Source organism: Epinephelus fuscoguttatus, linkage group LG21, assembly GCF_011397635.1.
Source record: "Epinephelus fuscoguttatus linkage group LG21, E.fuscoguttatus.final_Chr_v1".
Classification (NCBI taxonomy): domain Eukaryota; kingdom Metazoa; phylum Chordata; class Actinopteri; order Perciformes; family Serranidae; genus Epinephelus; species Epinephelus fuscoguttatus.
In genome coordinates this window covers 38,330,737-38,346,022 of record NC_064772.1, presented here as the reverse complement: position 1 = coordinate 38,346,022, position 15,286 = coordinate 38,330,737, and the positions used below count along the sequence as shown (strand labels likewise).

At 40.2% G+C, this 15,286-nt stretch overlaps 1 pseudogene; it reads right to left on the bottom strand.

The window, feature by feature from the left end:
• Window positions 1-510: 510 nt before the first annotated feature.
• LOC125881955 (NACHT, LRR and PYD domains-containing protein 3-like) overlaps window positions 511-15,286 on the bottom strand; it is a 42,625-nt pseudogene continuing 27,849 nt past the window's right edge.

Below are 15,286 nucleotides of genomic sequence, written 5' to 3'. Positions count from 1 at the left end.
GGACGACATGCTATACTATGACTTTTTTTCACGATTTTGGACGACATGCTATACTATGACTTTTTTCATGATTTTGGACAACATGCTATACTATGACTTTTTTCATGATTATAGACGACGTGCTTTACTATGACATTTATTCATGATTTTGTACAACATGCTATACTATGACTTTTTTTCACGATTTTGGACCACATGCTATACTATGACTTGGCCGAGACAGAGGCAACATGACGGGACACAACAATGTGTCTGTGCCTGTAGCTCTGAGTAAACTTATCTTATGAAGACAGTTATGTCTAGTCAGCTGTGAACTATATTATTTTTCAGGTAACTACACTGAATAAGATATCGAGGATTTATTAGCTGTTAGGTGCGTCATCTGTCAGCTAGTTTGGTCAGTTCGTGATGCTAACAGTGGATTATGTATGACCTGAAAAGAATGCAAACTGTACTCAACGAATTATCAGGGGAAAAGATGAATTCTTTCATTGTTGGCAGCTCAGATTATTTTCTCTGTGAACCACAATCAGAAACTGTTTATTGTGAAACTGGTTTGCACATACACAGAATATGGTGCAGAACAACATAGTGTGCAAAAGTCAAGAGACATCAAATATAAAAATATGACAAACAATAAGAAATACATGATGTTTTTAAAGTGAAGGAACCGTGCAGTTAAGAGCGTTCAGTCAAAGCCCAGCTATGAAGGTTTCTGTCACCCCAAGAAGAACGACACACGTTAAAGACAAAACACAACAATATGATACAGAACCAAGAGTCCTCAAGTATGAAAAAGCCACGCTGCATTAAACAGTGTTTGTTTCTCTTTTTATCATTGACATCAGAGGCTGTAAACATGTCAAAGGATGTGAAGCAGTGTCTCTACATATCAGGTGTATAAGCTCCACTCAGACATCTGCTGTTTTTCTGATTCTCACATCTATCTGATGCTCCAGCTGCAGCTTCTTTGTCCATCAGTGAAGTTCTGAGGAACAACAAGAGAGAAACAACACGGACATTTTATCCCGTTTCTTCTCCCTCCCTCTTAACTCAATCACTTTCAGAGTGAAAGTCCACTTATTAAAACCTTTCATTCAAAGATGACAATAAGTAATGTGAAACAGTCAGCTCTTACAGAGATTCATCATCACACTCCTCAGTTTCTTGTTTTTGCTTCAGCTTAATTTCAGCACTCTGGAAAGATGTGGATCCACCTCACAGAGAGCAGCGATCAGAACTGAACTGGCTTCAGTTCCCTTGTTCCGCACCGTGTCGATCACGTGTCGTGCTTTGTCTGCTCTGAGTTTTGCTCTGGCCGACTGCATTTCATCATCATTTATAACCTGACGCTCCAGGAGTTTATCCAGAAGCTGGTCCAGGTTAGGATCAGACACTCTGTTTACAAACTGTGTCCGAACTGAGAACAGTCTCTGCTCTGCTGGGACGCTGTCCTGTGCTGGGACGCTGTCCTCTGCTGGGACGCTGTCCTCTGCTGGGACTCTGTCCTCTGCTGGGACACTGTCCTGTGCTGGGACACTCCTCTGTGGAATTTGCCCTCTTGAACCTGGAAGATAACCGAGGAAAGACATTTGTTTAATTGTAAAGCTTCTTGAGACACATTGTGATTTGTGATATTGAGCTATATAAATAAGATGGACTTGACTTGAAATGTGACTTCAGTCAGTTTAGATGCTGGTGTGGTCCACTCCTCAATACCACTAACAAGTGTTTCTGCCCGTGACATGGAGGCCAAGTTTGTTCACTCTGTCTCTTGTTCCCTACGATGTAACACTGGCACTCATGTGTTAGCTCATCCTGAAGCTTCATTAATCTGCCTCACAAACACAGAAAGAAGCTCTGAGTCCCTCTTACTATGAAACTGATAACTGTCCTCAGGAAGGAAGTGAGACGTCAGGGATACATCAACTTCACAGCTTCAATGAGCTGAAATGTTTTTCTTCCCATTCAGAGGTGTAGTGCTGCTGGAGCGCAGCAGAAAGACGCTCTGACACCTTTTCCTCCAAATAAGGAAACAGAATATTCACAGTTCATATAATCAGGCTGAAATTCAAGCACCTGCAGATTTAATCATCGCTCAGTCATAAGGCACGATTCAACATTTTAAGAACGGCATCACGTGGCATAAAGTGTACAGACTTGATCTCAAGGTTTGTAACCAAGAAACAAGAACACATGAACTGGATCCAAGAAGAAATATTTCACAGGAGCTCCACAGACAGTTCTCTCTGGAAATAGATACTAAGTCCTTCTTTGAACTGTTTTCATGGGGAAATATCTGGTGATGTGTTTTACTGCCATGTTTCAGTCTACTGAAGCACAAATAAAGACGGCAAGTGTCAATCATGACCCACTGATCAGGGCTCATTTCCACTTCATACTAACATCATCTGTGTTGGGTCTACTTTATTCTTTTCTGTTGTATGTGTATCAGATGGAGTGATGCTGCAGGTGGACGAAGACTTTACCCATCAGATCAACGTCATGCTCCCAGACTCTTGTCTGTCTTTCATCTTGGACTGTTACAGTCACTTCTGGTGTGTTTGTAGGCAGGCGGATCTCAAATGTTGGGTGATAATTTGGTCCAAACTCCAGGTCGAACTCTGCTTTCTGAAAACCAAAGTGTGAGTATCTCCATGGTATCCAAAGTGTGAAGGTTTGATGAATTGTACCAGCCTGTTACGGCACTAACAAAGACTTGAATTAAAAAGTCCTCACCTTAGGCTGTACTTTAATGGCCTGAGGACAGTGAGCAGTGTAACTTTGATCTTTGATGAGTTTACATGTGGAAGGAGCCTGGATGTTCTTGCAAAGTTGCTGTTGTGGGCTCACCTACAGAGACGTTGGAACAGCTTAACATTAAATTAGAGAGTTTATCCTCAGTAGAGCCTAACTGATAAAACAACAGTCCAGCTCTATCACATTAGATTCATTAGGATCAGCCTATTTGTAGATCAGCACAGTGGAGCTGCAACTGACCAATATTTTTATCATCAATTAATCTCTCCGTTTGATTTACAACCTGTCTTAAAATACTGAAAAAGTCATCACCAACTCCTCGACCTACAGATTTCATCCTCAAATGTCCTGTTCTGTTTGACCAACAGTCCAAAACCAAAGACATTCAGTTAATTGTCATATAATACAAAGAAAAACAGGAAATCTGTCTGAGACGTTACAGTCAGAGAAAGTTTGAATTATTCTATTATCAAAACTTGACTGACTTTGTGACACTTTTGTGAGAGTTTTAGTATAAACTGTTTCAGGGTTCATATGAACATCTGACTGTTGTTTTTAGACTGACTTGAAAAATTGTGAATGTGTCCTTTCAGAAAAATCAGCTGACAGCTGTAACATGAAGCTTCACCTCCGTCAGAGGGATGTTTCTTGGCAGGAGAAGCACATTGAGTTTTTGCCTCTGTGTTTCTGGGATTGGTGGTCCGAGGAACAGCAGAACTTGGCCGCTGACTAGTTTTAGGTTGCTCAAAAACCTCGTGACGATATCCCAGACCAGGCCAAAGGCAGAGAGGTGAGGAACAGTGACAACCACATGAGTGTCTGTAATCTCCTGCGACTTGAGGACGCTCATTCCATCGTCAGTGATGTGGACAACAGACAACAGGCCATCAGGGAGCGGAGCTGTGAACACACAGAGTTGTTAAACTTTTGTTTGGCTGATAACAACCTCAGGACAATGTTACTCCTAATTTTAATGTATTCAGTGAGTCTAGTCGTTGTGGAAGATAACTGTTGCCCAGGTTGAGCAACTTATCAAACACAGCTGTCAGTGTTGGTGGATGGGAGCCAAAGAAGGAGGTGGAGAGAGAGGGCAAGAGAAAGAGCAGCATTGCTGGCCGACCCCTTCATGTTCACTAAGCAGCTCCTTGGCCAGAGGAGGACCAGCCGCCATCAGTGATCACCTCAGGTGAACCTACAGCGACACCAGGAGAGACCAACCACCAGGACTTCAGAGATTTATCATTGTTCTAACAAAACTCTCAAACTCATCTTTTACCATCCATAATTTCACAGTGTGGGAGGTGGAGCTGACAGACAGCAGCTTCCTCTGAACACTTGATTTCAAACAGCGGCCCTGCAGCCATCTTGCCAGCTGACTGGAGGACGATCTCATCCCATTGGACAGTGTTGTACAGCAGCTCCGCCTCCTGAGCCATAACAAACACCAGTCCAGTCAAAGCACAGTGGAACACACCTGGACCAGGACACCTGAACCTGTAGGACACAGAAGGACTGATTACAACAAGCTTTCAGTCTGTTGGTCAATGATGTGTTGAGTTGAGCCGTGCAGACGCTCTGTGTTTTTATTCATCTTGTACGTGGTGTTTAACATGATGTCATCTTCCTTTCTGTGAGGTCACAACCTGCGATCCATCCCATCGTCCTACAGACACATCATTGATTCTCTAGGTGATTGATCAGGTGTCCTGACCTCAACCTGAACATTAAACAAAAAACAATCTTGCTGATTCTAAAAAACCTCGGTGGAACAAATTTGGGACTAAAGTCAGGTTAGTGCACACAGCATCTGCCAGGCAACACAAACACTAAATCCATCCAGCTTTTGTCCTGGTAAGAATTCAGAAAACTACAAATGTGATTGTTGCATCACTTAAAAAGTTGGAGACCAAACTGACTTTGTGCACAATAGAGTGAAGCAGCAGCTGCACAGTATGAAGTGTATGAGTGTTCAAAGTGAACAGTATACACTGAAAGGAGTCGAACTGACAGGTGAAGTGTGTGTGGAGGGGTTTCTGAAGCTGTTGGACCATCTGACTTGCAGTTCTGATGCAGTATACTGATGCTTTAAGCAGGGTTATCATAGTAAACTAAAACTAAAACTAAAATCAGCAGTGAAAATATTTGTAATAAACTGAAACTACATAAGAACTAAAACTAAACTGGAAACTAAAACTAAAACAGTTTGAACTGCTTCAAAAACTAATGAATGTGAAATAGGTTCAATAGTAGTAGTTAGATAGTAGGTTAAAGTATAAGTGATGAAAGGAGGTGAAGTGTAGGTTAAAGTGTGAGTGATGAAAGGAGGTGAAGTGAAGGTTAAAGTGTAAGTAATGAAAGGAGGTGAAATGAAGGTTAAAGTGTAAGTGATGAAAGGAGGTCAAGTGTAGGTTAAAGTGTAAGAGATGAAAGGAGGTCAAGTGTAGGTTAAAGTGTGAGTGATGAAAGGAGGTGAAGTGTTGGTTAAAGTATAAGTGATGAAAGGAGGTCAACTGTAGGTTAAAGTGTAAGAGATGAAAGGAGGTCAAGTGTAGGTTAAAGTGTGAGTGATGAAAGGAGGTGAAGTGTTGGTTAAAGTATAAGTGATGAAGGAGGTGAAGTGAAGGTTCAAGTGTAAGAGATGAAAGGAGGTCAAGTGTAGGTTAAAGTGTGAGTGATGAAAGGAGGTCAAGTGTAGGTTAAAGTGTAACAGATGAAAGGAGGTCAAATGTAGGTTAAAGTGTAAGTGATAAAAGGAGGTGAAGTGAAGGTTAAAGTGTAAGTGATGAAAGGAGGTCAAGTGTAGGTTAAAGTGTGAGTGATGAAAGGAGATGAAGTGAAGGTTCAAGTGTAAGAGATGAAAGGAGGTCAAGTGTAGGTTAAAGTGTGAGTGATCAAAGGAGGTGAAGTGTTGGTTAAAGTATCAGTGATGAATGGGGTGAAGTGAAGGTTAAAGTGTCAGAGATGAAAGGAGGTGAAGTGTAGGTTAAAGTGTTAGTGATGAAAGGAGGTGAAGTGTAGGTTAAAGTGTAAGAGAAGAAAGGAGGTGAAGTGAAGGTTTAAGTGTGAGTGATTAAAGGAGGTGAAGTGAAGGTTGAAGTGTAAGTGATGAAAGGAGGTGAAGTGAAGGTTAAAGTGTGAGTGATGAAAGGAGGTCAAGTGAAGGTTAAAGTGTGAGTGATGAAAGGAGGTGAAGTGAAGGTTAAAGTGTAAGTGATGAAAGGAGGTGAAGTGAAGCTTAAAGTTTAAATGATGAAAGGAGGTGAAGTGAAGGTTGAAGTGTAAGAGATGAAAGGAGGTGAAGTGAAGCTTAAAGTGTAAATGATGAAAGGAGGTCAAGTGAAGGTTGAAGTGTAAGAGATGAAAGGAGGTGAAGTGAAGCTTAAAGTGTAAGTGATGAAAGGAGGTCAAGTGAAGGTTAAAGTGTAAATGATGAAAGCAGGTGAGGTGTGTTAGTGTTAGTTAAAGTCTAAGTGATGAAAGGAGGTGAAGTGAAGGTTAAAGTGTAAGAGATGAAAGGAGTTGAAGTGTAGGTTAAAACGTAAGTGACAAAAGCAGGTGAGGTGTTAGTTAAAGTCATGAAAGGAGGTGAGGTGTAGGTTAAAGTGTAAGAGATGAAGGAGGTGAATTGGAGGTTAAAGTGTGAGTGATGAAAGGCGGTGAAGTGAAGGTTAACGTGTAAGTGATGAAAGGAGGTGAAGTGACGGTTAAAGTGTAAGTGATGAAAGGAGGTGTGGTCTTAGTTAAAGTCTAAGTGATGAAAGGAGGTGAAGTGTAGGTTAAAGTGTAAGTGATTAAGGAGGTGAAGTGGAGGTTAAAGTGTCATGATGAAAGGAGTTGAAGTGTAGGTTAAAACGTAAGTGACAAAAGCAGGTGAGGTGTTAGTTAAAGTCATGAAAGGAGGTGAGGTGTAGGTTAAAGTGTAAGAGATGAAGGAGGTGAATTGGAGGTTAAAGTGTGAGTGATGAAAGGCGGTGAAGTGAAGGTTAACGTGTAAGTGATGAAAGGAGGTGAAGTGACGGTTAAAGTGTAAGAGATGAAAGGAGGTGAAGTACAGGTTAAAGTGTAAGTGATGAAAGGAGGTGTGGTCTTAGTTAAAGTCTAAGTGATGAAAGGAGGTGAAGTGTAGGTTAAAGTGTAAGTGATTAAGGAGGTGAAGTGGAGGTTAAAGTGTCATGATGAAAGGAGTTGAAGTGTAGGTTAAAACGTAAGTGACACCTGCTGGTGAGGTGTTAGTTAAAGTCATGAAAGGAGGTGAGGTGTAGGTTAAAGTGTAAGAGATGAAGGAGGTGAATTGGAGGTTAAAGTGTGAGTGATGAAAGGCGGTGAAGTGAAGGTTAACGTGTAAGTGATGAAAGGAGGTGAAGTGACGGTTAAAGTGTAAGTGATGAAAGGAGGTAAAGTGAAGGTTAAAGTGTAAGTGATGAAAGGAGGTCAAGTGAAGCTTAAAGTGTAAATGATAAAAGGAGGTGTAGTGAAGGTTAATTTGTAAGAGATGAAAGGAGGTGAAGTCAAGGTTAAAGTCTAAGAGATGAAAGGAGGTGAAGTGAAGCTTAAAGTGTAAGTGATGAAAGGAGGTGATGTGAAGGTTAAAGTGAAAGTGATGAAAGGAGGTGAGGTGTAGGTTAAAGTGTGAGTGATGAAGGAGGTGAAGTGGAGGTCAAAGTGTAAGTGATGAAAGGAGGTGAAGTGGAGGTTAAAGTGTAAGTGATGAAAGGAAGTGAAGTGGAGGTGAAAGTGTGAGTTATGAAAGGAGGTGAAGTGTAGGTGAAAGTGTAAGTGATGAAAGGAGGTCAAGTGGAGGTTAAAGTGTGAGTGATGAAAGGAGGTGAAGTGAAGGTTAAAGTGTAAGTAATGAAAGGAGGTGAAATGAAGGTTAAAGTGTAAGTGATGAAAGGAAGTGAAGTGGAGGTGAAAGTGTGAGTTATGAAAGGAGGTGAAGTGTAGGTGAAAGTGTAAGTGATGAAAGGAGGTCAAGTGGAGGTTAAAGTGTGAGTGATGAAAGGAGGTGAAGTGAAGGTTAAAGTGTAAGTAATGAAAGGAGGTGAAATGAAGGTTAAAGTGTAAGTGATGAAAGGAGGTGAAGTGTTGGTTAAAGTGTGAGTGATGAAAGGAGGTGAAGTGGAGGTTAAAGTGTAAGTGATGAAAGGAGGTGAAGTGGAGGTGAAAGTGTGAGTTATGAAAGGAGGTGAAGTGTAGGTGAAAGTGTAAGTGATGAAAGGAGGTGAAGTGGAGGTTAAAGTGTAAATGATGAAAGGAGGTGAAGTGTAGGTTAAAGTGTAAGTGTTGAAGGAGTTGATGAGGTTGAAGTATTGTGCATATTCTGATGTGGTCACCTGTATGAAGTCTTTCCAGACTCTGTCAACAGTTCAGGTGTGAAACTTAACGTGTCCTAAAGTTTAAAAAGGAACAAACAGAGTTCATTAGAACACATTGAGACGGGAGCAGAAACTGGCCACCCAACTCTCCCAGTTATGTACAGGTGACAGGATCCTCACTGCTTCACTTTCTACTCTACGTTTACTCTTTACTATGTATTCATCACTTCACTGCTCTGTGTCAAAATGACTCCATTATTGTTATTATTCAGTGAAATGATCCTGCACAAGTGAAGCCTGCAGGACTCTGTTGGACAGCAGCTGCTGGTTTCATAGATGAGGAAGTAGAAATGAGTTTGGAGGAGTTTCTGATGGAAGAGGAAGGAACAGAGAGTGAGAGGAAAAGGAGGATGAAGAAGAGAAGGAATATTAAACCTTGGAGGGGGTGAAACTAAGAAACCCCAGTCTGATCACTGACAAATTAATAAAAATGTTCAAGTGAAAAACTGATATTTGTGTTCAGATCCTCTTCACACACCAGCTGCTGCTGCTGCTGCTGCTGCTTCAACCTCTCTGGATCATCAGGACACAGCTGATCCTCTTCATCCACACTGTCCTCTCTTCTGTCCTCAGACACATCCAGGCTTGTCTTTGACGTGGACGCATCAGCTGGGTGATTAGAGACAATAGCTGGACAGAAGAAGACACACAGCACATGTCAAACTCACTTTTGGACATCCTGGAGACCAAACATTCAGAAACCTGAAACAGCAACGTCCCCAGTTCAAGACGAGCAGAGCCCTTTGCAGCACGTCTCTGTCCCCATGTTTCCTGTTGGTATCTACTGACAAACCCTCCAATAAAGTCCAAATGTAGAACAAGATCATGTTTAAGTCAAGACCAAGTCTAAAGGGGGTCGATACCAAGGTAAGACAGAGATTCAAGACAGTGGTGCAACAAGACATCATGTTTCCCACCATGCAAAGCAGAACAGAACAAAGACAAAGACCTGCTGTGGTTACTGGGATTAACCAGCACCATAAAGCACACAGCAGACAATCTTCCAGTTATGCTCCTGCTGTAATAACACTTTCTTTAAGGTATTCCAGTGGGCTTTTACTCACCTCCTTCATGTCTGACAGGTGTAGCTCTGTATACTCCGCCACCCACCCTAAAGGAATAAACACAAATACAGCAGTTATCTTATGAGCAGAGGTCAAATCTTCCTCCTCATCTTCTGGACTCCAGTCAATGTGACAGATGAACCTTTAACAGTGAGGAACTGAGACGTATATACACCAACACATTTCAGATACACTAACGTCAGTGAAGTGACCATTTATAGCAAATATTCACACAGTTAGATCAGTCAGAAAAGGCTCTGCTGTCTGAGGGAGCTCTCAATGAATCTGAGCAGTGACGAGAACCAATCCCCTCTTAATGAACAGACATGAACATTCAATCTGAAATCAACAAGACTAAAAACTTGGTGTGAGCATATCAGAGTCAGAGCATCAGTGAGAAGTGTCAGGTTATAATGGAGACACTGTATGAATATGATTGGATGTTACTGGTCAGCTGGTAGCCAAGAAGCTGATGGATGAGTCACTGATGCTCAGCCTGAACCAACTCAGAGCTCCAGTCTGCTCTCACACCTTCAACTCTTACTGAGCAAAGTATCTCTGGACCTGAAGATACTGGATCTCTGATTGGATGCTAACTGTATCGTCCAAAACACCACCTGAGAACAACAGATAGACTCATCAACACTGACTGACTGCAACATCTACTGACCTCAGAGTCTCCAGTCTACAGTGTGGACTCTCCACAAGATCAGACAGCAGCTTCACTCCTGAATCCTGCAGCTTGTTTCCACTCAGCTCCAGCTCTGTCAGATGGGAGAGGTTGGGCTTCAGAGCTAAGGCCAGAGAAACACAGCTGATCTCTGACAAACTGCAGCCCCTCAATCTGAATACAGAATAAATGATGAAGATAAAACTCCATTAATGATCCAATCAGATGTGTTCAGGTGTTAAATGTGTAGCTCAACATTACTATGTCCTAATCAATGAGCTTTTCCCTAAAATGAGTAGAGTGACTTTGTCATTGTGTTATTGTGGATCATCATAATGTCAGCCTTCTACAGACATCATCCAAATGTCACCACAACATTCATACACCTATTCATGTTAACACTGATTAATAACATGTTGCTGATCATTAGAGGATCAATACTGTATTGATCCTTTAAATCATTTTACAACTAACAGTGGACATTTAAACACTTTCTTTAACAAACACAAGTCTTTAAAAACCACAGAGACATTTTGTCCTCAAAGCTCTTTATCCTTGGAATTTATTAAAAGTATCATTATAATTGCCTGTGGATATTCTCATTCATCGAGGTTATAGTTATCTCAAGGCAATTGAATTGAACGCAACCCAACACAGAAGGGCTAACTCATCAGGGCAAGACTCAGCTGTCTGTCTACACCTCAACGAGAAAGAACACTCCTTCGAAGACAGCAATGTGCACATTTTGGACAGGCAAGACAGATGGTTTGAAAGAGGTGGAATAGAAGCCATCTATGTGAAATTGGAAAAGCCATCTCTTAATAGAGGAGGAGGTCTGCGACACCAACTATCCCCCACCTATAATGCTGTCCTTTCATCCTTTCCCAGGAGGTTTAACAACTTAACCTCTAAAAACAATGGTCGTTCACAAATGGCCTCATGTGACTCTAACGACTCCAATTGCCACGTTGCAGCAGGAGTTTCAACGACTGTCACTGACACACCATTGGAGCACTAACAAACCAGTGACATCACTGGCCTTGTGAAGACCTCCCCAGAGGTTAAATACCTGGGTGCTTCCACACCAGTTTGTCATACAAGTTCCAGCCAAGTCAGACAAGCATGAACTGATGAAGCCTCTTGGATAAGAGGTAAAACATCTTCTAAGACAAAACTAAGTCCAGGTGTGTTCGATTCAATTGCCTTGAGATATCATTATAATTAATTCATGATGTCTAATTATTTATTTAATTGTATAGAAATACCCCCCTTTCCTTTTTTCTTTTTTCTCTGCACTGTGTCCGATGTATTTCTTGTTTTTTATTAGAATATTTTTCACTGACAACTAAGCCTATAGTTTTTTTACTTCTCCTGACACATTTTTTATTCATTTATTTCTATTTTACTATTTAGATTTAAAGCAGTTTTACGTGTGTGCAAATAAAGAAGTAAAATTAAATATACATGTAACAGTATGTGGCCCTCACAGAGGCTAAACTCCTAAACTTGAGAACCAAACGGGAGCAGGAGCTAGAATGTACTTTTGAAGACAGTAGATGTGAATCAATATGTGAGGAAGCACTATCCTTCTCATAGAACAGCCGCCATAAGCTTTTACAGTTCAACATTATCCACAGAACCTATTTGACCCCACAAAGACTCCGTAGGATCAATGAATCCATTTCACATCTTTGCCCTCCATGTAAAACAGAGACAGGTAACCTTATTCACATCTTCTGGAAATGTCATAAATTCAGACTTTATTGGGGATCAATATTGGAGATTCTTAAAGAGATGATTGCTTTGAGATCTCCTGTTCACCTAAACTAGCCTGACTAGGCAACATATCTGATATCCCTCTCTCCAAAAGAAACAAGCTTCACTTGATCAAACTGGCCATGATGGCTGCTAATAAATGTATTGCTGTATGATGGAAAAGTGCAGATCCTCCCCCTGTCTCCATGTGGCTCAAAGAAATGTCCTCGTACATGACATCAGAAAAAATCATGTTCAATCTCAAAAGAAAACCACACCTCTCTGATAAATGCTGCTCTGCTTTTAGGAGCTACATGGGAAATATTTCACAGTCTGTTGTGGGTTGATGACCACATATGTTTGACTCATGCACACGTGCATCTGTGTAGACATGTGGAGTTGAATCTCTGTGTACTAATGTGTGTAAATGTTGTGTTTATTTCACACACAGTTGGTCCTGTGTGATTATTACTTTATTTGATTCTATTCTATTGTTTAATCTTTGATATTCCACTTCTGTGTTTTCTCCTGTAAACTGCTGTGTTTGACAAAGATTCAATAAATCAACTGTTAATTAAAGAAACACAAGTCTTTTGTGACTGCAGACTACATTTATATAAGAAACACGAAAATATGAAAAAAAGTTCATTTACAACTTTATAGATAGAAGTTATGTTTGTACATAAATTAGCTTCAATTGTTAAACATGTAAGATCTACAACAGTAACAGAGAGTCAGTGAACTGACCTCAGAGTCTTCAGTCTACAGTGTGGACTCTCCAGAAAATCACACAGCAGCTTCACTCCTGAATCCTGCAGGTTCCTGTTGAGGCTCAGGTCCAGCTCTGTCAGATGGGAGGGGCTGGACTTCAGAGCTGAGGCCAGAGAAACACAGCTGATCTCTGACAAACTGCAGCCACTCAATCTGAATAAAGAATAAAAGATGTAAGTTTAGAAGACAATGTTCCTGCTTGAAATCATTCAGTGTTTAATAATGTGTTCAGAGCTGAAGAAGGTTTAGAATGTAGAAGTTTAGAAAATGGAAACTCCAAACAGCTGAACTCAACAGGATGCAGCTTAAAAACTGTAAAATACAAAAAGTGAAAAAGAGCTCTCATTAATATTAATGACAACGTGCTGCTACTTCAATAAAGATGCAGTGACTTTGGAGTGAATGATTCAGTGTAGGATTTGATTTGTTATATTAAGGTTTTAAATCTGCTGCATTGACATGAATTAGAGGTGTTTATTAAATGTAATACATTTACAATAATTACACACAGTAAGAAGTGATTTGATTGAATGAAATGTGGGATTTTGACAGGTTAAACAGGATCAAGTCATTAAAGGCCAGTTTATTCTGATATATGAAGAAAGTGTAGGTTGTCTTCACTAACATCCTGATGTTTCACTTAGAGCTGAGGCTTCACTTAGTTCACTTACTGTACAGCTCAGTACAGCTCCACATTGGAAGTCTAAACTGTAAATGTGACACACAAATGTTATTTTCAAATATTTAAATCCTGTTTTTCAGTTTTAAATTTGAAGTTGACATTTTAAAAACTCAAGTTGAACCATTTAAATATCAGTGTAAATGTCATCAGTTTTGGTCTGACCTCATAAATATCAGCCTTATGTCTCAAATTTAATGCCACTTTTACATCTTATTAATCTCAGTACAGAAGCATGTGATGGTGTCTGACCTCAGAGTCTCCAGTCTACAGTGTGGACTCTCCACAAGATCACACAGCAGCTTCACTCCTGAATCCTGCAGCTTGTTGAAGCTCAGGTCCAGCTCTGTCAGATGGGAGGGGTTGGACTTCAGAGCTGAGGCCAGAGAAACACAGCTGATCTCTGACAACCTGCAGTAACTTAATCTGAATACAGAATAAAAGATGAAGATAAAACTCTATTAATGATTCAATCAGATGTGTTCAGGTTTTAAATGTGTAGCTCAACATTACTATGTCCTAATCAATGAGCTTTTCCCTAAAATGAGTAGAGTGACTTTGTCATTGTGTTATTGTGGATCATCATAATGTCAGCCTTCTACAGACATCATCCAAATGTCACCACAACATTCATACACCTATTCATGTCAACACTGATTAATAACATGCTGCTGATCATTAGATGATCAATACTGTACTGATGCTTTAAATCTGTTAACAACTAACAGTGGACATTTTTACCTCCACCAAGGAGGTTATGTTTTCGCCGGCATTGGTCTGATGTCTTTTTGATTGTCCGCAAAATAACTCAAAAAGGTCTAAAATGGATTTTGATGAAAGTTTCAGGAAAGATTGATAATGGACAAGGAACAGATGATAAAATTTTGGTGGTGATCGGTTGAAGCGAAGTGGATAAAATAATAAAATGGCGGGAAATCCGAGCTGCTTGGCAGAGGTCTGCACTCTCCGAGTGCTTTTCTAGTCTACACTTTCTTTAACAAACACAAGTCTTAAAAAACCCCAGAGACATTTTGCCTGTGAACTGTGTCCTATGTATTTCATCATTTTAATTAGATTATTTTTTCACTGACAACTCAGTGTGCTTCCTGTTGTCATTTATCTTTTGTTGTATTTTTCTGTTTAATGTTAGTTTAGTTCTTTTGTATGTTTTTCTCCTGAAGTTGAGGGGAGGTCTGTTTCTAAAAGCCTGTGGCTTCTTCACCTCTGCTGATACATTTTTTTTATTTATTTCTTTTTTACTATTTCGATTTAAAGCAGTTTTACGTGTGTGCAAATAAAGAAGTAAAATTAAATGAACACTTAACAGAATTTAGAGACAATCACAGAGACTAAACTCCTAAACTTGAGGACCAAATGGGAGCAGGAGCTGGAATGTACTTTTGAAGACAGTAGATGTGAATTAATATGTGAGGAAGCACTATCCTTCTCATAGAACAGCTGCCATAAGCTTTTACAGTTCAACATTATCCACAGAACCTATTTGATCCCACAAAGACTCCGTGGGATCAATGAATCCATTTCACATCTTTGACCTCCATGTAAAACAGAGACAGGTAACCTTATTCACATCTTCTGGAAATGTCATAAATTCAGACTTTATTGGGGATCAATATTGGAGATTCTTAAAGAGATGATTGGCTTTGAGATCTCCTGTTCATCTAAACTAGCCTGACTAGGCAACATATCTGATATCCCTCTCTCCAAAAGAAACAAGCTTCACTTGATCAAACTGGCCATGATGGCTGCTAATAAATGTATTGCTGTATGATGGAAAAGTGCAGATCCTCCCCTGTCTCCATGTGGCTCAAAGAAATGTCCTGCATGACATCAGAAAAAATCATGTTCAATCTCAAAAGAAAACCACACCTCTCTGATAAATGCTGCTCTGCTTTTAGGAGCTACATGGGAAATATTTCACAGTCTGTTGTGGGTTGATGACCACATATGTTTGACTCATGCACACGTGCATCTGTGTAGACATGTGGAGTTGAATCTCTGTGTACTAATGTGTGTACATGTTGTGTTTATTTCACACACAGTTGGTCCTGTGTGATTATTACTTTATTTGATTCTATTCTATTGTTTAATCTTTGATATTCCACTTCTGTGTTTTCTCCTATAAACTGCTGTGTTTGAGAAAGATTCAATAAATCAACTGTTAATTAAAGAAACGCAAGTCTTTTGTGACTGC